Below are 21,432 nucleotides of genomic sequence, written 5' to 3'. Positions count from 1 at the left end.
TCAGGCTGGAGGGAGGTTACTAGTGGAGTTCCTCAGGGATCGGTTTTGGGACCAATCTTTTTTACTCTTTTTATTACTGACCTCGGCACAAAAAGTGGGAATGTGCTAATTAAGTTTGCGGATGATACAAAGCTGGGAGGTATTGCCAATACAGAAAGGGACAGGGATATCATACAGGAGGATCTGGATGACCTTGTAAACTGGAGTAATAGTAATAAGATGAAATTTAATAGTGAGAAGTGTAAGGTCATGCATTTAGGGATTAATAAAAAGAATTTTTGTTATAAGCTGGAGAACATATCAATTAGAAGTAACGGAGGAGAAGGACCTTGGAGTATTGGTTGACCACAGGATGACTGAGCCGCCATTGTGATATGGCCGTGAAAAAAGCTAATGCAGTCTTGAGATGCATCAGGTGAGGTATTTCCAGTAGAGATAAGGAGGTGTTAGTACCATTATACAAGGCACTGGTAAGACCTCACTTGGAATACTGTGTGCAGTTCTGGTCTCCCATGTTTAAGAAGGATGAATTCAAACTGGAACAGGTACAGAGAAGGGCAACTAGGATGATAGGCTAAAAAAGCCAAGCTCTTTGAGTCTAACCAAATGAAGATTGAGGGGAGATATGATTGCTCTCTATAAATATATCAGAGGGATAAATATTGGAGAGGGAGAGGAATTATTTAAGCTCAGTACCAATGTGGACACAAGAACAAATGGATATAAACTGGCCATCGGGAAGTTTAGACTTGAAATTAAACGAAGGTTTCTAACCATGAGAGGAGTGAAGTTCTGGAATAGCCTTCCAAGAGAAGCAGTGGGGGTAAAAGACCTATCTGGCTTCCCGATTAAACTCGATAAGTTTATGGAGGAGATGGTATGATGGGATAACATGATTTTGGCAATTAGTTGATCTTTAAATATTCATGATAAATAGGCCCAATGCCCTGTGATGGGATGTTAGATGGGGTGGGATCTGAGTTACTACAGAGAATTCTTTCCTGGGTATCTGGCTGGTGAATCTTGCCCATATGCTCAGGGTTCAGCTGATTGCCATATTTGGGGTCAGGAAGGAATTTTCCTCCAGGGCCGATTGGAAGTGGCCCTGGGGGATTTTCGCCTTCCTCTGTAGCATGGGGCACGGGTCACTTGCTGGAGGATTCTCTGCACCTTGAAGTCTTTAAACCATGATTTGAGGACTTCAATAGCTCAGACATATGTGAGAGGTTTATCACAGGAGTGGGTGGGTGAGATTCTGTGGCCTGTGGACTAGATGATCATAATGGTCCCTTCTGACCTTAATATCTATGAAACTCTGTGACTCAGAGAAGACCACCAGGACATGTCTGGGCTAGTGTTTTCCAGGCACATGGACTGAGGATATAAAATAGAGGACAATGGCATCATGCTTGTACCTTTCTCCTCCCCCACCTATGCTGGAAGCAGCAAGAATGCTGGGAAGACAAAAACTTGAACTGAGGAGACTAGTCCCAAGCTTAAAGGGGAAACCTGCGTATTAAAAACAGTAACCTACCTGCAACATCCAGTGGAGTGACAAAAACTACTTGATCCAAATACTGCCTGGTCTAATAAGGTTTAAGAGTCAGACTTTTGTGCCTACCTTTTATTTTCTTGGTTAACTCTCTCTGACCTTCTGTGCCTACCACTTATAATCACTTAACATCTCTCTTTCTGCAGTTAATAAACTTGTTTTATATTTTTACCTAAAACAGTGGGTTTTTGTTGAAGTGCTTGGGGAAATCTCAGTTCAGTTTTCAAAGACCTGTGTGTATCCTCTCCACATCAAAGGTGGGGCAGACTGGGTAATAAACTTACACCGGTCAGGCTTCTGACCAGGGCAAGACGTTCTATTCCAGGGATGCAAGGCTGGGAGCTTGGGAGACTTGCTCATGCCTTTCTCTGTGTGATTCTTGAGTGACTCAGGGAGCACTCACACAATTTGATTGTTGGGGGGAGGGGTGCTCCACATGCTGTTGTGCTGAGTGATAACAGTGCCTGATAGGGTTTGCTGCTTGTCACTAGCAGAGCATTGTGAGAGACAGCCCAGGCTAGAGAGTTAAGGGGGCACAGCGGTACCCCAGTTTCATGTTGTACCCCAGGGATCCCTTCACCAGGAGTTGTCCATCCTTTATCTCCAATCGATTTGACATGAACACGGTCACTAGATTCTAGACATGGCTGTACTCGAACTGAATGACATCTGTTGCAAAAGTGTTCATAAGCTCTTTTAGCCTTTTTATCCAAGTTTGGCTACTTTCTTCATGACTGGCCACTTTGGAGACAGATTCTTTTCCAAAGTTGGAACAGGAGTTCTGAGTTGTCTTCCCATCAGGATTTGTGCTGGGCTATATCCAGTAGCGGCTATTGGTATAGATCTGTAATTCAGAAGAGCAAGGAATGGATCTTACTGCTGTAGGATATTCTTGGCTATCTGTACAAATCTCTCAGCCTCTCTATTTGCTTGTGGGTAATGTGGGACACTAAGAATATGATCAAAATAATATTTCATTCAGAACAACTTCAATTCTGCTGCAGTGATCTGTGGTCTGTTGTCTATCACTAGTTCTTCTGAAATACCAAAGTGAGCAAAAGTGCACTTCTGTTTCTCAGTAATACTGTGGCATGTTATGTCTTTCAAGTACATTCTTTCTATAGAGCTGGAAAAATAGTTCACAATGCCTGTGATGTCCTCTGAATTTGCATAAATCTGCAGTTAGTGTTTTCCAATGTCTCCCAGGTAGAGTGTTGTTATTAAAGGGTCTTTGTGTTGGGTTGATCTGTTAGTTCTACAGTGTTCACATGCAGATAATTTATTTATTCTTTCTGTCCACACTGACTGGTTGGCACGTTTGTGGCATTTAGTTAATCCTTAATATCCTTCATGGATGAGGTTTAGGATTTCTCCTCTCATTTCATTTGGAATTATGATACAATTGCCTTTAACCATGAGTTCATTTGACTCGCTATATTGTCCACGCTCCACGAATTAGTCTCTTGTCATTTCCATAGTGTCCGTTAGATACTTGGGCCAGCCACCCCAATGAAACGTAGAACTTCCTGAATTTGCATATCTGTCCAGATTGCTGTTTGTAGCTGGTGTTGTCTTTTATCTGACGCTGATCTGTATATGTCCACAGCATCTGTGTACACCTTTATGGCATCTTCGAGCTCACAGGTAATTGAGTGTGATTCCAGGGTCTGTGACAGAGTGTCGGCTACTACCAGATTTCCCTAGGAACATATTTATCAATTGGGTTAAATTGCATTAACCTTATCAAAAGACATTAGCATCTGATCCAGGTTTTTCCCATTGATGAGGATTACAAGCAGTATATGGTCTGTTATCAGTGTAAATGAATCCAATCCACACTGATATCTGTAAAAGTTCTCACATGCCCATACATTCCCCAGGCACTCCTCTTCAATCTGTGCACATCGTTTTTCTGTGTCTATGAGGGCGCAAGAGCAAAATGCAACTGGCTTCCACTCAGAGCCATGTTGTTGCATCAATACACCACCCAGGCCAGACCTGCTTGCATCTGCATGGACCAGTATGCGTTTGTTCACATCACAGTACTTGAGAACTGGAGCCATTTGGATAATTTATTTTATCCTTTTTCAAGGCAATTTCTTAATTTGGCCCCCATAGTCAAGATGTGTTGGACTTTAACAGTGGTAATTCAGTGGTTTTGTCATTGTAGAAAGGTCTTGTAGGTATCCACCAAGGTAATTTACCATCCCCAGTACATGTCTCAGTTCTGTTACATTTGCTGGTGCATTCAATTCTCAAATTGGACTGATTCCATCTTTGTTTAGTGTCTGTCCCAAAAACTTGATTTGGGATAGGCAGAAAATGCATTGTTCCTTGTTTGGCTTCAGTTAAGACTGAGTGATTAGGCTTTGGACTTCACTGAGGGCTTTGCTGTTTCCTCTGGGGAGGAAGTCATGAAGTGTTCAGAGGAGATTTTTTTTCTCATAACTGCTTCATTACATTTTTTTAAGATCACACAGATTCGTATTTTTCCCATTTTGTCTTTCTGACTGACACTATTGGGGAACACCATGCTTTTGGAGATCTTCTTGGGTATGTCATTTGGCTCCATTCTCTTTAACTCAGTTTCCACTTTATGAAGTAACCAGATAGGAATCCTACAGGGTGTATATACACTTATACATGTTCAGTATTGTTTTTTAAGGTTATTTGTACTGGATCCCCTTTCAGAAGTCCAATATCACCAAATATTCCATCAAGTTCTTCCACCTTTCTCACTAGGCCCATCGTGGCTGCCATGCTGGGGCTGAGAAAGCTGTTGGTCTGTATTCCTTTGATAACATGCATCTGAATTCACAGCTTTTGGGCTTGTTTACAATACAAAATTAGATTGACTTAAGTTAGGTCGACCTACAGCCACTGTAGTAATTGAAGCGTCTGTTGGTGTCTACACTACCTTCTTTTTGCCAGTGATGTGTGTCCTCACCAGAAGCGCTTGCACTGAGCGAAGTGGGGCATTGTGAGGCACTGACAGCCACACTGGGAGGCACTGACAGTCACACAGAGCTCACAGGCAGAGCTCCCCCTGCCACCATCCTTAGGCTGATTTTCTGTGAGCCAAGCACAAGGTTCAATTCCACAGCAGGGAGCCTACCAACAGTTAAATTGACATTCTTGTCATTGTAATGGCTGCTATTAGTTGACCTTTAGTCTCCCGCTCCAGTTGTCAGCCCCCCTGGGGCTCACAGCTGGAGCCACTCCCTGCCCTAGGGCTGATAGACTGAGCTGTCATCCCCATGCAGCGTTCAGAGCTGGAGGTCAGGGAACTCACCTCACAGGCATGAGGCTCAGGTTCTAGCCCCCTCTCTACCTGATGCAGAGAAGGTATTTGAATTCAGATCTCCTGCACTACAGACAAGTGTGCTGGGGTGAATTCTTCTCATTTTGAAGCTGTTTCACTTGTAATAAATAACTTTAACAGAAGTGAAGAGAAAAGCTGAGTATGCTCAAAATGGACACACCAGTGTGCCATCTTGGGCCTAGCAGTTAGAGAAGGAACTGAGGGCGGTTTGCCCCACACACTCCTAGCCTCAGTGTCTGCCATGAGGAGGCACAGGGAACATGCGTGGGCCAAACGGAAATCTCCAATCAAGGCCTCGAGAGATGTATGTGCACCTGGAGTGGAGCAACCATAGGACATTACTTGAAGGACTGTCAGGTAATTTCATGGTTTTGGGGTTGTGTGGGGGGGCATTGCCCCCCCCAACAGAAGTGAGGCATGGAGGGGCTGTGGGGTCATGTGGCACCCCCTCATTTATGCGAACGTTGAGCTGCCCTGCTCGGCCTGCTGGGAGGGGGAGGTGCCGCACTGCACTGTTCTTTCCTTCCCACACTTTGACCTCCTCTTTCTTCAGCATGTTTCCTGCTCCCTCAGCCCCCTCTCCCCTGCAGCTGGGCCCAGGAGGAGACAGGGTGGGGGAGGAATGGAGCTGCTTTTCTTGCTGCTGCCTCCTGGAACCTAGTGCCCTCCAGTTTCCTGTACAAAGGCGAGTGCCCATACGGGAGCAGGACAAGGGGGTGGATCTGGGGGAAGGGGATGGGGTTGTGGAAGAGACAGTAGGGTAAGGGGGTGAGATAGGGTGTGAGGCGGGGAATGGAATGGGGCAGAGGACAGTGGGTAGGGGAAGGGGGATGGGATGGAAAAGAGAAAGGGAAATGGGAATGGAGGTGGGGGAAGCATATGTTGTGCCCGCAGCCCCAGCCCCCGCTGGGAGGCTGTTGCAGCAGCACCAGAAGGCACCAGATCAGCACCATCACTGCAGCACTTGGTGTTGGGGTGGCTGCAGCTCCTATGCTCAGATGACCACAGCAGCAGCTGGGGCTCCCCTGTTATGCCGGCCCAACCCCCTCAGCACCAGCAGCCCAGGTACCACTCCAGGCAGGGGGAGAGAGCCAGTCAGCCAAGGCAACTGGGTTCAGCGTGCATGTGTGTGTGTGTGTGTGTGTATGCATATGTGCATTTTATCCCCTCCCCCCCACATCTAGCAATCAGACTACAGCTGTGCATAGAGGGGAAGTGAGTAGGTAGATGTGCCAGAAGATATGGGCACAGGAAATTCTGGGAATGGCATTAGAGGATTATCGAAACGTGAGGCCAGGTCCATGCTTTTGCTGTCTCCACACTGCAAAGTGGGCAGGTAAGGGCGTAGGTCAAGTATTAACATATGCTTCGCCCCATGCCACCAGCCAAGCACTCCGGCATGTATGCAGGGCCCTACATATGTGTTTAAGGGCTTTGAGTGTGGATGGTAGTGGCGGTTCGACAACACCACATGGCACAACCTGTGGCAAGCCTGCAGTGTAGACACACCCTTAGGCCTTGCAACACTGGGTGGAGAAACACCTAAATCCCTTTATAAATCTGGGCCCAAAGGCCACTCATTGTCCACTATTGGTTTTCAGCTGTTCACAAGCTGTTCTGAGCCATCAAGGTCATCAATCTAACAATCTACACAACTTAAGTTCCTTCAGCGAGCTGAGAATGCAACAGATCTTGCTGAACATTAGTTATAAACAAAAAATGGTAGGAGTTTTGACTTTGGAATACTTGGCTCACCTGCACCAGGACATAAACATGTATTAGGTATTCCTAAGTATTCAACAGATGCTTTGGATGAACAACTCTTAGCATATGGAATGTTTCCCAGCTGTTCACGTTGAGTGTTTTGTATTCACTATTTGTGGTGTGTGACCGGTCCCAGAGTAACACGTCTGCTCCTTGACTCGATGAATGCAACTTTTAGAGAACAATACAAGATGAAAAGTGAAGAATGACCAAATAATGAATTTCTGATACAAATTCATGTAACTTCTGGGATTTGGAAATTATTTAGAAGAGTCCCAGGCAGTCATCTGAATAGTCTGACCTCATGAACAGCAGAAGTGGAATGAGAGAAGTTTAAGAATATTTGTAAATCTTTTTCATTATTCAACCAGTTCTACTCTGAAGCCTCCATTTGGAGAAATTAAGGTCACACGAGGTCACCAGTTCTACTGAATCAAATTTATCCAAGAGAACTGCCAAAACCAAGAGAATTCATAACAAGAGCTGACCACGGAGAGCCACATCCAGCCGTGCGGGGGATGGTCGTCGTCTTGTGTGTATTGCAGGTGGGGTGCAGAGCAACACCTGTGCTCCAGACTACAGTTAACATCGCCTGGGCATTTCCACTTTAAAGGGATCCTTTCCACCTCTTTGTAACTTTTTCTCTTTAAGGTGGAAGTTTTCTAACCTAGACGCTCCTTAAGGTGATTAAAGAAAAAAATCATCCAAAACATGCCAGACATTTGTAAACACAAAGAAAAAAATACACTTTTTACCATTATTAAAACAAAACAAATCACACCTTACACTGAACAGCGATAGCATCTCTGGGGTTTGGTGCAGAAACTAGAAATTTAGCAGAGTTGTTGCAGATGCGCTGTTAGCACAGAGAAAAGCTTTTAGGGATTTGGCCTAGTCATAAGAGGTTTTTTTTAAAAATGGACTTTGTTAATGGTGTATTAATGTGCACGAGAAGCATAGAATCATAGAATATTAGGGTTGGAAGAGACCTCAGGTGGTCATCTAGTCCAATCCCCTGCTCAAAGCAGGACCAATCCCCAAATAAATCATTCCAGCCAGGGCTTTGTCAAGCCGGGCCTTAAAAACCTCTAAGGATGGAGATTCCGCCACCTCCCTAGGTTACCCATTCCAGTGCTTCACCACCCTCCTAGTGAAATAGTGTTTCCTAATATCCAACCTAGACGTCCCGCACTGCAACTTGAGACCATTACTCCTTGTTCTGTCATCTGCCTCCACTAAGAACAGCCGAGCTCCATCCTCTTTGGAACCCCCCTTCAGGTAGTTGAAGGCTGCTATCAAATCCCCCCTTCACTCTTCTCTTCTTCAGACTAAACAAGCCCAGTTCCTTCAGCCTCTCCTCATAAGTCATGTGCCCCAGCCCCTTAATCATTTTTGTTGCCCTCCGCTGGACTCTCTCCAATTTGTTCACATCTCTTCAGTAGTGGGGGGCCTAAAACTGAATACAATACTCCAGGTGTGGCCTCACCAGTGCCCAATAGAGGGGAATAATCACTTCCCTTGATCTGCTGGTAATGCTCCTACTAATACAGCCCAATATGCCGTTGGCCTTCTTGGCAATAAGAGCACACGGTGGACTCATATCCAGCTTCTCATCCACTGTAATCCCCAGGTCTTTTTCTGTAGAACTGCTGCTTAGCCAGTCGGTCCCCAGCCCATAGCAGTGCATGGGATTCTTCCTTCCTAAGTGCAGGACTCTGCACTTGTCCTTGTTGAACCTCATTAGATTTCTTTTGGCCCAATCCTCCAATTTGTCTAGGTCACTCTGGACCCTACCCCTACCCTCCAGCATATCTACCTCTCCTCCCAGTTTAGTGTCATCTGCGAACTTGCTGAGGTGCAATTCGTCCCATCATTCAGATAATTAATAAAGATGTTGAACAAAACCGGCCCCAGGACCGACCCCTGGGGCACTCCGCTTGATACCAGTTGCCAACTAGACATGGAGCCATTGATCACTACCCATTGAGCCCGACAATCTAGCCAGCTTTTTATCCACCTTATAGTCCATTCATCCAATCCATACTTCTTTAACTTGCTGACAGGAATACTGTGGGAGTCCGTATGAAAAGCTTTGCTAAAGTCAAGGAACAACACGTCCACCGCTTTCCCATCATCCACAGAGCCAGTTATCTCGTCATAGAAGGCAATTAGATTAGTCAGGCATGACTTGCCCTTGGTGAATCCATGTTGACTGTTCCTGATCACCTTCCTCTCCTCCAAGTGCTTCAAAATGAATTCCTTGAGGACCTGCGCCATGATTTTGCCGGGGACTGAAGTGAAGCTGACCGGTCTGTAGTTCCCTGGGTTCTCTTTCTTCCCTTTTTAAAATATGGGCACTATATTTGCTCTTTTCCAGTCGTCCGGGACCTCCCCCGATCACCACGAATTTTCAAAGATAATGGCCAATGATTCTGCAATCACACCAGCCAACTCCCTCAGCACCCTCAGATGCATTAGATCTGGACTAATGGACTTGTGCACATCCAGCTTTTCTAAATAGTTCTTAACCTGTTCTTTCACCATTGAGGGCTGCTCACCTCCTTCCCGTACTGTGTTGCCCAGTGCAGCAGTCTGGGAGCTGACCTTGTCTGTTAAGACCAAGGCAAAAAAAGCATTGAGTACTTCAGCTTTTTCCACATCATCTGTCACTATGTTGCCTCTCCCATTCAGGAAGGGTCCCACACTTTCCTTGACCTCCTTCTTGTTGCTAACATACCTGGAGAAACCCTTCTTGTTACTCTTCCCATCCCTTGATAGCTGCAACTCCAGTTGTGCCTTGGCCTTCCTGATTACACCCCTGCATGCTCTAGAAATATTTTTATACTCCTCCCTAGTCATCTGTCCAAATTTCCACTTCTTGTAAACTTCCTTTTTGAGTTTAAGCTCACCAAAGATTTCACTGTTAAGCCAAGTTGGACACCGGCCATATTTGCTATTCTTTCTGCACATCGGGATGGTTTGTTCCTGCACCCTCAATAAGACTTCTTTAAGATACAGCCAGCTCTCCTGGACTCTGTTGCCCCTCATATTAGCCTCCCAGGGGATCCTGCCCATCAGTTCCCTAAGGGAGTCTAAGTCTGCTTTTCTGAAGTCCAGGGTCCGTATTTTGCTACTCTCTTTTCTTCCTTTTGTCAGGATCCTGAACTCAACCATCTCATGGTCACTGCTTCCTAGGTTGCCTAGAATGAGACATATAGAGATATAGACACAAATAATTGAAAATAATTGTACATATTAATGTAGTGTTCAAAAGCCGCAAGTCAGGATTAGGGTTCTGAACACTGTACATTGAGGACTGTACAAACATATATGTTAAAAGATATTCCATGCCCTGAAAACTTTTACAGTCTATAAATATATATGAGTGAGAGAGAGCACACGCACTCCAAGAGCCAAATTACCAGGGTTTCACAGTTCTGTTTACAACTGTACATTTTTATGAGTGCACGTTTGATTTCAGCCTCTATTATCTCTTACAAGGATGTTTATATGAGAGATGGGGCTAATAGTAGAGTTTACACAACGGGAGAAAAGAGGGACATTGCCTGAGGGGAAATGAGTGGTGGGAAAGAAACCACTCAGGAAACCTCACTCAGGCCCTGAGGAAATATGAGACTTGTATAGACGAGGTACTGTGGTTTCTGCAGTTCAGTCTGAGTTTTATAAGGATTAATCTCTGTATCTTAAATGAGAGAATGTTGGGACCCTTTTTTTAAACACACACCTGAGACAAATCTCTCTGGATCAGGGAGTGTGTGTGGGCGTGAATGTTGGGCACTTTCCTGTATGCACCAAAGAGTCTGTTTCAAAAGGTTCCTCTGGTAGTCAGAAATGTACGGAGGGCATGCCTTCACTGGCAGAGTCACAACACCAGCAGTTACAGCACCGCTCAGAGAGCACGGAAGGGAAACCATTGTTGTGTGTTCACACTGCCAGCTGCCTGCTCAATAGTGTGTTCACACCTGTGGCACTTGCAGCGGTATTCGGAGCGGTGCACTTCTGGGCAGCTGTCCCACAGAATACCTCTTTCTCTTCTGCAGCTAAGACTTGTGGGAAAGCAGAAGGGGTCTTGCGGCATCCTGGGTCCTGTGCCAATGACCTGGGATGCATTGCTTTGCATCCCAGCAATCCCTGTGCTTCCATCAGCATTTGGCACCATCTTTCAATGGTTTGCGTACTGCGCGTCCTGTCTCTTCGGGCTGCAGGAATGGATCCCGGACTGTTTACCAGTGTGCTGCTCGTTCTGACCAACACGTCATGAGCGGCAGTGCAGTTATTCCTTAAACTACAAAGGCAAGAGGAGTGAGACATTGATCTCGCCACACAAATAGCTAGAAGATGAGATTGCTTGTGGCTTTCACAGAGGTGCTGACCACAGTGGAACGCTGCTTTTGGGCTCGGGAAACAAGCACTGAGTGGTGCGATCACCTCGTGATGCACGTCTGGGGTGACAAGCAGTGGCTGCAGAACTTCTGCATGAGGAAAGCCACATTCATGGGACTGTGTGATGAGCTCGCCCCAGCCCTGCAGCGCAAGGACATGAGAATGAGAGCTGCCCTGCCTTTGGAGAAGAGCATGGCGATTGCCCTGTGGAAGCTGGCTACTCCAGACTGCGACTGGTCGTTTGCTAATCAGTTCGGAGTGGGAAAGTCTACCGTTGGACTTGTGTTGACGGAAGTGTGCAGGGCCATTAATTGCATCCTGCTCTGAAAGACCGTGACTCTGGGCAGTGTGCGTGACATTGTAGATGGCTTTTCACAAATGGGCTTCCCTAACTGCGGAGGGGCGATAGATGGCATGCATATTCCAATTCTGGCACCAGACCCCTAGTACATTAATCAAAAGGGGTATTTCTCAATAGTTCTCCAGGGGCTTGTGGATCACCGTGGGCATTTCACAGACATTAACGCAGGCTGGTCGGGAAAGGTGCATGACGCATGCATCTTTCGGAACATTGGCCTGTTCAGGAAGCTGCAAGCAGGGACTTTTTTTCCTGGACCAGAAGATCACCATAGGGGAAGTCAAAATGCCCACTGTGATCCTGGGAGACCTCACCTACCCCTTAATGCTGTGGCTTATGAAGCCATATATGGGGCAATTTGACAGAAGCAAGGAGCGGTTCAACAACTGGCTGAGAAAGTGTAGAATGACTGTTGAGTGTGCCTTTGGCCATTTAAAAGCCCGCTGGCGCTGTCTCTATGGGAAGCTGGACCAGGCTGATGACAATATTCCTATGCTTATTGCTGCGTGGTGTATGCTCCATAATATTTGAGAAGGGAAGGGTGAAAGCTTCACTCAGGGCTGGACTGCAGAGGTTCAGCGTCTGGAGGCTGAGTCTGAACAGTCAGAGACCAGGGCTATTAGAGGGGCACAGCATGGGGTCATAAGGATCAGGGATGCCTTGAGGCAGCAATTTGAAGCTGAAAGCCACTAATATTTGTTGATATGCTCGGGAGTGCAGTGCTTGTAATGCTAGGAGGTGATTGGTGCACATGATGTAATATGTGGGTTTAACATAATTGTTTTCAATTGCTTTCAATTAATAGAATAAAGATTGCTTTCAAACCAACACAATTCTTTTATTAAAAGACAACAACCGAAGGAGAGAGTCAAACAAAAAAAAATCCATCAGCAGGTGAGGGGGATGGGTCCCGGAACAGCTGAAGATTTGTGTATGTCCAGGGATCATATCCAACCTTCTCCTTTGAGTACAATGCAGTGGGTGCTGTACTTCAGAAGGGCCAAACTGCAGAGGGATGGGTGTTGAGTGCAGTGGGAGTCCGCAGTGCTGGACTGTGAGCAGGGAGGAGTGGAATACTACAGGTATGGACTGCAGCCAGGACGTTGATAAGAGTGTGTGTTGGTGGTGTCTGGGTGCATGGGAAAGAGTTTTGTGACAGCAAATGCAGGGGAGGGCGGGGGCGGAGCTGCTCGGTTTGAAGAACTAGTATCACCTGGAGCGTGTCTGCTTGGCGCTCCATAACATTTAAGAGCTGCTCTGTGGCTTCATTCTGGTGTGCCGTGTTCTCCTTTTGGTGCCTCTTCTCACTGTCCCTCCACTCCTTCAATTCCTGTTTTTCAGCTGCGGAGTGCATCATAACATCACGCAGAAAGTCCTTATTTCTTCTTGGATGCTTTCTAATTCTCTGCAGCTGTTCAGCCTCCAATTAGAAAGAGGGAGGCTGGGCTCCCAAGGTCATCTCTGTGAAGTTTAAATGCAACATTTTACAGAAGCAGTATTGTTTGCAACACAGAGAACACTAATTCAGTGATTTAAAACACAGTACTCACACTATCTGTCACTAACTGCTGATCCCCAGGCAAGCACACATGAGCCACAAGACCCCCTAAAATGGTGAGTAGCCACAGAGGCAGGGTAAATCACTCTTCCCGAACCCTGCGGTACACTGGGCACATGGCTTTTGGGGAGAGCCAGCACTGTAGGGAGGCCTGATAATCATTCCTGTCCCCACACTTTCCACAGGATGTGATCATTATGGAAGATATTTCACTGCTGACGGTGAGCAGGGAATCAAGGGAGGGTTTTCTCTAAGCCTGTGGCTTCTGCCCTAGCTCCTGTGCAGCTCACCTGTGTGCAGCAATGGTCCCCCCCAATGGCAAAGGAAGGTTACCGATAATGGGGCAAGAAACAAAGCAGCTCTGCTGAAGAACCTGTGGGAGCGGGCTGCCCAGTATCTCCACTAGAGTTTCCTGGAGATCTCTGAGGGAGATTCCCATGAAGTGAGGGAGTCAATCATCAGCCTGTTCCACCGCTCAGACTTGCCATGCGGTGGGACACAATCCTGCTTTCTGCAACCCTCTTGCCCCCAACAACTCACTTCAGCGATTCCCAAAATCAGATCCACTTACCAGGGGCCTCCTCTCCTGTTTGCGCTTTGCCAAGATCCTACTGCTGTGACTGGCTAGCCTCCTCCGGGGTAGAAAAGAGCTCCTGTCTGCATGCATCTCTGACATCCGAGTCATCCTCTGCCTCTGGGTACCCCTCCACATCCTCGTCCAAGATTTCCTTCTCCTGGCTCGGTCCACTCTCAACGGGCACGCAAGCCACTGAAGTATACACAGTGATCTTCACAGTGGAGGTGGGGTCATCACCGAGTATCGCGTCCAGCTCTTTGTAGAACTGTCAGCTCATGGACACAGCACCAGAGTGGCGGTTTGCCTCCCGCGCTTTGTGGTAGGCATTCTGCAGCTCCTTCACTTTGACCCTGCACTGCAGTGTGTCCCGGTCATGTCCCCTTTCTGTCATGCATTGTGAAATCTGTCTGTAGGTATCATAATTCCTATGGCTGGAGTGCAGCTGGGACTGCACAGCCTCCTCTCCCCAAATGCTGATGAGGGCCAGCAGCTCGGCATTGCTCCAAGCAGGGGATTGCCTGGTGCGTGGAGCAGGCATGGCCACCTGGAAGATGCGCTGAGACCACTGCATGCATCGCCGAGCAAACAGGAAGGGGACTTTCAAAATTCCAAAGGAATTTAAGGGGTGGGGATGACGGTTGGTCACCTGAGGGCAGGGCAGTAAAGTTCAAACTGATGACCAGAGAGGTGAGAAGAGGCATTGTGGGACACCTCCTGGAGACCAATCACAGCGCTGTATCGACCACGGTGTGTACACTGGCACTGTAGCACTATAGCCTCAGCACAGAAAGCTGTACGCCTCTCGTCGGGGTGGGTGTTTTAAAGCGCTACAACTGTGCAGTTTCTGTGCACTAAGTGGCTTGGCAGTCTGTGCACCTCGGGAGTTACAGCGCAGAAAGCAGCTTTACTGAGCAGAAACTTGCCAGTGTAGACAGGGCCTAACTCCTGCAAGAGCCAAGCACATCAGGAGGATGTGATAAATGAAGCGGGGGAAGTCGGGGGGGGGGGGCGAAGATAGCTCCCTTTTATGGACACCCAGCCAGCCAGTTAGCTATAGAGTCCCTCTCGGTAGCTGTTTTCTACTTTCTTTACCTGTAAAGGGTTAAAAAAGTCCAGGTAAAAGCAAGGGAATAGGCACCTGACCAAAAGAGCCAATGGGAAGGCTAAAACTTTTTAAAATTGGGGAAAAAGCTTTCCCTTTGTGTGCTGTTGTTCTTCTCTGGGAAAGAGGGGAACAGGGAGCAGTTATGCTGTGAGAAGCTGAAGGCCAGATATGAAAATCATCAGATCATATCTAGAATGACTTATTTAACAACCCAGATATGTAAGTAAATCAGGAATGTTTAGAAAGATACGAGTAGGTTTATTTCTGTTTATTTCTTGTTGGCTTGTGGACTCCTCTGTGCTAACCCCAAATGCTTTTGTTTTGCTTGTAACCTTTAAGCTGGACCTTAAGAAGGGTATTCTTGATGTTTAATTTTTGTAAGTGGGTTTTTTAAATCTAGCAAAAGCCTAAGTTCCAGGTGTATTTTCTTTCTTTTTGTTTTTAATAAAATGTGTTGTTTTTTTTTTAAGAACAGGATTGGATTTTTGATGTCCTAAGAGGTTTGTGCAGATGTTGTTTAATTAGCTGGGGGCAACGGCTAATTTCCTTTGTTTTCTTTCTCAGCTCATGTGTGTGTGTGAGAGAGAGAGAGGGCTTGAAAGTACCCCACAGAAAGGAATTCCCAAGTGCGCCTTCCTGGGTTCCAATGGGTTTTGCATTTGGGTGGTAGCAGCATCTACCCATCCAAGGTCAGAGAGAAGCTGTAGCCTTGGGAGTTTAATACAAGCCTGGAGTGGCCAGCATTCATTTTTAAAATCCCTGCAGGCTCCCACTTTCTGCACTCGAAGGGCCAAAGTGGGGAATCAGCCTTGACAGCTGATCAAATAGTTTTCTAATGAAAAAAATATCCTTTGAAATTTGCTGTCTTCAAAACAGCAATAATGATGAAGTTTCCTTTTTGTGAAAAAAATCCAAATAGAAAAATTGTCTTTTTTAATATTTATTTTCAAATATTTGATCTCTCCCTTCCGCAGAGATGATTTGAGAGGGATGAAGCCTGAGAGCATCTTGCCATCAACAATGACCATGCTGGAGCTATTGCGCTTCCCAGCATAACTGAAACCAGAGAGACTGGATCAGTCTGGACCACAAATGAGGAGGAAACATGATACATTCTGCTCCAGAGCACGAATAGCCTGTGAAGACTTTTCTGATTTACCTGTTCCATTGTGATTACTTAATTACATCACGGAGAGAGAGAGGGTAGCGAAGGGCCCCCTGGAGCGATAGGCCATGAGAGGAGACCTCTTAATACAGTACCTGGTTTCTACAGTGCTGGATGCTCTATAAACATCTAGAAACAGAAAGGGTGTTTCCATGAAGCACGGTAAGTTTCATGCAGGATGAGGGAGCTAATGTTCCAGGTGTTTGACTAGGACCATAGTACAGGGACATGATCCAAAATTATTGGACTTGGTTATCTTGGGGCCACTGAATACAAATCACATTTGCAGACAGTTCCCAGAATCAGGAACAGGCAACAGGAGTCTCAGCAGGAGGAAGTGCTTCAGGGGACTCAGGTGTCACAGGGTTGTGGCTGGAGTAGGGTGGCCATATTTCCCAAACGGAAAACAGGACACTGCATGGGGCTGGTGCGAGCTGCTCTCCTGAGCCACCCTCCCTGTGCAGGGCCGGGGCCGCTGCTCACTCAAGCCCTTCCTGCTCCCTGTACGAGGCTGTCGCTGCTTGCCTGAGTCCTTTCTGCCCCCCATGTGAGGCTGTTGCTGTGCGCTGGAGCCTTGCCTACCCCCTACCTGAGCCCTGCCGCTCCCCCTGTGCAGGGCTACCATTGCCCCCACCCCCACCCCCCCCACCACCACCGCACCACAAGAGCAAATGGGACAAATGCCCACTTCTGCCAAAAAAGTCAGGACAGCCAGGACAGGGCTTAAAAAAGGGACTATGCTGTCCAAAATGGGACGTATGGTCCCCCTAGGCCGGAGAGAACCCAGTGTACTTACAATGGCTGCTGCAATGTGACAACTGCCACGTAAATTATTCACTGGTCATATGCATGTTGTGGTTTGTATTCATCTCTGTAACAACAAGGTGCCTAAAGGGGTGCAGGGAGCAAACGTGAATCATCCCCATTATAAAACAGCACTAACACTGCACTCAGCTGTCAATGCGCCCTGCAGGGCATTGCTGGATGGAACCAGAAGTGCTTAGCTGTAGGCCCTATACTGCTAACAGCTAGTGGAGAATCTCCTTTAGCTCCAGTCATTGAGGCCTGGGCTTTATGGGGTAGGAGAAGCCAAGTCTTATGTGCACAGTCACAGTGCAGCCCTGACGGGCCATGCAGTGCAGCAGAGTGACAACAGGGACGTCTTTGGGTGCCACAGATTTGTTCCAATATTTATAATCAGTAATCCTGTTTTAAACCCCTATCCGCCCCCATTTCCCAGTTGGCTGATTCTTGTCATTCAGGGAGCTGGGGCAATGGTGGGAAGTGACCCGGCTGAAAGGAGCAGATCAAACTTTGCTGCAAGGCTGGTGTGCAGGAAGCATTCACTGTCTGCAGAGAGAGATTGAACCCAGATGTCCTGACAATAAAACCTCAATCACTCCCCTCCTGCATTTAACCCTGTGGCAGTTCTCAAATGCCTTTCTGACAGATCTGCCTCTATCCTCTATTTTTCACATCATTAATTCAGATCAGATTCATTTCTGACTCAAATACTACAGCACAGCGACTCCTCCAGGCAGATGGTTTATCTGCAATGGAGACACAATCCATTGCTGTTAATGTCCCTCAGAAACCTCACTGCCTGGGAAAGAAGAAAACCATAGAGCTCAAGAGGATGCAATTGGCACAGATTTCAACTGGAAATGCATGTACTTTTCTGAGCAGGATGATTGAAAGGATGTTGCCATCATGGAGAAAACTTACAATGGAGTCAAATGTCTTGCTCTGGGCAGACAACAGTGGGAAAAAACGGTTTGTCCTCATGTGCCACTAGGAGACTCTAAAGCGAAAGTGAGGAGATGCTAAAGCTGGAAAACAAAGCTACACCTCTGAGTGCAGAATTGGACTGAAGAGGCTTAGGACAAAGAGTTCCCTCCGAACAGTGAGGGAAACACAGGAACACCAGGCATGAAGGAATGAATAAAGAATGAAACAAAAAACCTAAAAGAATGAAACATTGCAAAAGAAACAAAGAAAAGAATCAAAGAAAGAATGACTCTACCAAAGAATGAAAGAACAAAGAAGAGGCAGACACAAGAACAGTTCATTACTGGGTGGAGCTGCCCACAGTTCACACCCAAGGGTTTGTTTTACAGGGGTGTATCTGAGCATATCATGTTAGCTGTGGACTGAAGGAGATGCTGTAAATTCCCTCCGTTTGCTGCCCTCCCTGCTGGTTCTAGTCTCAGCGGTACAGAATTTGGAGAGATGCCCTTACCTTTTGTGCAGACGAGGGAGCTCTGGGTCACCTCCTTTTCGATGTCTTCAGGCTGCTCAGCACAGAGGGGGGAAGACACAAGCAGATGTGACTTCATGAAATGCTAAGCATGGTGTTCTGGTCTACCCTGGCCTTAGTGCTCCCTATGGGGAACGGGGGACCACAATAATATACAGGCTTACACACAGCAAGTGGCATCATGGTGGGAGAGGAGACTAGAAGAACTGGCTGTGAGGAACATCTGCCCATCGCTTAGCAGGAACGGGGTCAGGCCATGCCCATTCTTCTGAGGCCAACCCCCTCCTGCTCTGTGGTTGGAGCCTGCAAGGTCCCCAACAGACCATGTTCATCACATTTACCAAACACTGGATCTCCTGAGGAGGAGGAGTCTTATTTGGGGTCCACCTTAGCTTGTTGCCTGCTTTACTCATCCCCAGATGAGCAGATTTCAGCACAGGTAGGAAAAATCCTAACTAGCTTCCAGCCATAATTGGGATGAGATAGAAGGAATGTTCCCTCTTCTCAGGGGTCATGGCTTTCTACCGTGTCTCAACCAACAGGGGCTTGATCAGGGTGTCCTTCTGTCCTATCTCCAGCTCCTGGATGTCCCATTCCCACAGGCTCCAGCATTTAGCTTCGTCTCATGGTGTCATTCACGATACCTAAGATAATTGCCCATGTACCAAACCAGAGTGAGAGAGAGAATTAAATCCTGAGTCACTCAAACTAGTACTGGCTTCATGCTAAACTGATCAGACTCAGCCCTGGCAGAGAGATTTTCATCCACAGGGCACTCCACAGACATTACCCATCCTCGTCATGTGAGGTAGGGAATCTGAGCTCTTCAGCCAAGTAGGCAATGTCAAGGCCTACCAGCAATGTAGCTCCGAGCCCAGCCCAGACTGACAGAGTCGGGGAGGGAGCTCTTGTGGCATCCAGCATGCTAAGAGTCAGTCACAGGTCAACAAATGGCACTGACAGGAGACTGGGGCACACACAACAAAGAGAGGGACAGAAGCAGGTGACTGTGCGGGGTAAGACAGAAAGAGAGGGAGCGTGAGCACCAGACACTCAGAGCTTACCCAAAACCATAGGTGAAGTAGTCCAGATGAGTTTCTCCTCTCACACAACCATTGTCACCCTTTGGGGAGAGGGGCTGGGCCTGGTAACCTGGGTACTGGCCAGCAAGTATTGACCTGAGAGCAGGAGAGACATACTGGTGTGGTGCAGGCTCATGTGACACAGGTGCTGCTGGAACACAAACACATCCCAATATCAAGTGGTACCAGAACATCCTGCTATCAAGGATGGTACAGAAACATTCCCCACGGATACACGAACACACTGACCCCTCCTAAAAGATAAGATCAGGATAACAGTATGTAATAAAGATGTTTTAATCAACCAACATGTACAAGGTGATGGGTAATAACTAGCCACATCGGGGGCAGTAAACTAACTATGCCAGAGGCAATACGTAACATGTTTGTATCAGGTATAAAAATGTATCGTAGAGAGAGAATCTTTGTCTGGCTTAGGGAGGAACAGAAAGTCCTGCCATTCACTGAGCTGGTCCATTGTTACGGACAAACAAGTATTAGTGGTCCAGTAGAGTCTGTGGGGTACCAGTACTGTGCTTTGTCAACAATTAACCTGGTTGGGTGCCTTCGTCCCTTAAAGGACCTTGTGGTCATCGGGCGGTTTGCTCGAGGTCTGCCATGCCAGCTGTCTGTGCAGGGCTGGGGCAGCACACAAAGGGAACACACAGACATAGCCAAACATCGATCAACATCTAACCACACTAGTGACCCACGACCACTGATCTGGTAAGTAAGCGAGCTGTCCTCTGTAGGAATCACGATCTAACATGACAGAAAACCATGGGCTAGGGGACTCCCTTATTCCCTCAATGCAAATCCCTATAGAGTTTGATAAAATTTCAACCCCCTGGATTTCCAGCAAGGGGGAGCCCATATGAATTTAAAAAAGAAAGTGGGGAAACATGGAGAGATGTGTCATTCTGGGGAGAGTTCTCCTCCTCTTTCTGCCTGTGAGTGACATGAAACCCTGGATGGACTAGCCAAACCCAGGAACATTTGCCAGGATTCCTTCAGCCTGAAGAGAGGAGCCTTCCTCTGCTCCCTCTATAAGGCTCCAGCCCCAGGCCCTAGGCGGTGCCAGCAGCCTGTGTTCCCTGTTGAAGCACATACGCTCAGAATGGGTCCACTTTCTCTCTCTGTGGTCGTTTCCTTTGTCCCACAAATCTGTCTTGAGGACACAACCCTTGGAACAGGTTAGCACAGCCCCTGAGATTTCCCTCCTCACTCTTCAAGGTTCAGTATGCCCTATTACACGTCTTCCTACTGTATTTTTATTTTTCTCCTTTCAAAAGTAAATTATTTTATTTCTCTCTCTTTATATGACTCCTGGCCCTGCTGAATGCAGATGATTGGAAGCACCTTCTCTGGACATTTCTATTTCCAATCTATCCTTCTACAGATGAAGTGACCCAGCTGAATGCAGGATTTGTGGTAAAGGAAAGACAGATATTTCTGTGAAAGAGTGATGTACTCTCTGTGCGTTCTGGTATTGATTTCACTGAGAACACTTCTGAGAACACTGATTTCACTGAGAACACTTTCATCAAGAGAACACTTCTGGCTTTTCCACTGGTCAGTACTCAGCTCAGCATTGATTGTAAACTATATTTGTGGATTGTTATGGAAATAAACATGCCACTGTGTGAACATAATCGGTTTTACTGGGTTTGTAGTAACCACTCAGTGACTTGTTACTTCTTGTAGCCTTATTAGTTCAGTGGAAATCCAGGTTCTTATTAACCCTCCTCTTGACATTATTTTCTATAGAATTCATTTATTGTCCTAGCAGAAATATTCATCCTCTGCATTTATTGCTAATCGGGAAATCTTTTCAGTTTATTTAACTTCAGGTGTGAATTACCCTGGGAGAATTTTCCATTTATCTCCTTGGATTCAATGAAAGTTTCAAATCTGAATTCGCTTCAGGAAGAACCATGTTGCTCATCTCAGAATGTTCTCTACCTGGTTTCTCGCTTTTACCACATGTCTGATGTGTAAACCACCCTGCTATCAAACAGCCAGCCATACCAGAGGTGGCCTTCCCTTGTCTCTTGGTTTGTTTAATCTCAGCGTCTCCCTGTGCTGAGCCCTGGAAACTGCACAATTCATCTGGCAAGAAAAACTTTCACTATGGGGAAGACTTTCAGAAAAGATTTAATATAAAAAAGGCACAAAGTCAAGCTGAAGAAATTATAGGCATAAAACAGCAGGAAACTTCCACCCCTCCAAACAATGGAAAATTTTACAAAGAAAGCTTATGAAACCTTTTTCCACTCACTCTTGTATTT

The 21,432-nt window shown here is 46.7% G+C and overlaps 1 protein-coding gene and 1 long non-coding RNA gene across 2 annotated transcripts in view; both read right to left on the bottom strand.

Annotated features, from left to right (window-relative positions):
• LOC102941373 (scavenger receptor cysteine-rich type 1 protein M130) overlaps positions 1-21,432 on the bottom strand; it is a 1,272,625-nt gene that overhangs the window by 174,804 nt on the left and 1,076,389 nt on the right. The window lies entirely within an intron of this gene.
• Positions 12,222-19,220, bottom strand: LOC122461493. Its single transcript, XR_006283432.1, has 3 exons — positions 19,127-19,220; positions 18,045-18,187; positions 12,222-12,861 (listed from the first exon to the last, which is right to left on the bottom strand). It is a non-coding gene; the product is annotated as an uncharacterized LOC122461493 (long non-coding RNA).

This window comes from Chelonia mydas, chromosome 1, assembly GCF_015237465.2.
Source record: "Chelonia mydas isolate rCheMyd1 chromosome 1, rCheMyd1.pri.v2, whole genome shotgun sequence".
NCBI lineage: Eukaryota > Metazoa > Chordata > Testudines > Cheloniidae > Chelonia > Chelonia mydas.
Note: the sequence above shows the minus strand (reverse complement) of the source record. Positions and strands in the feature narration are given on the sequence as shown.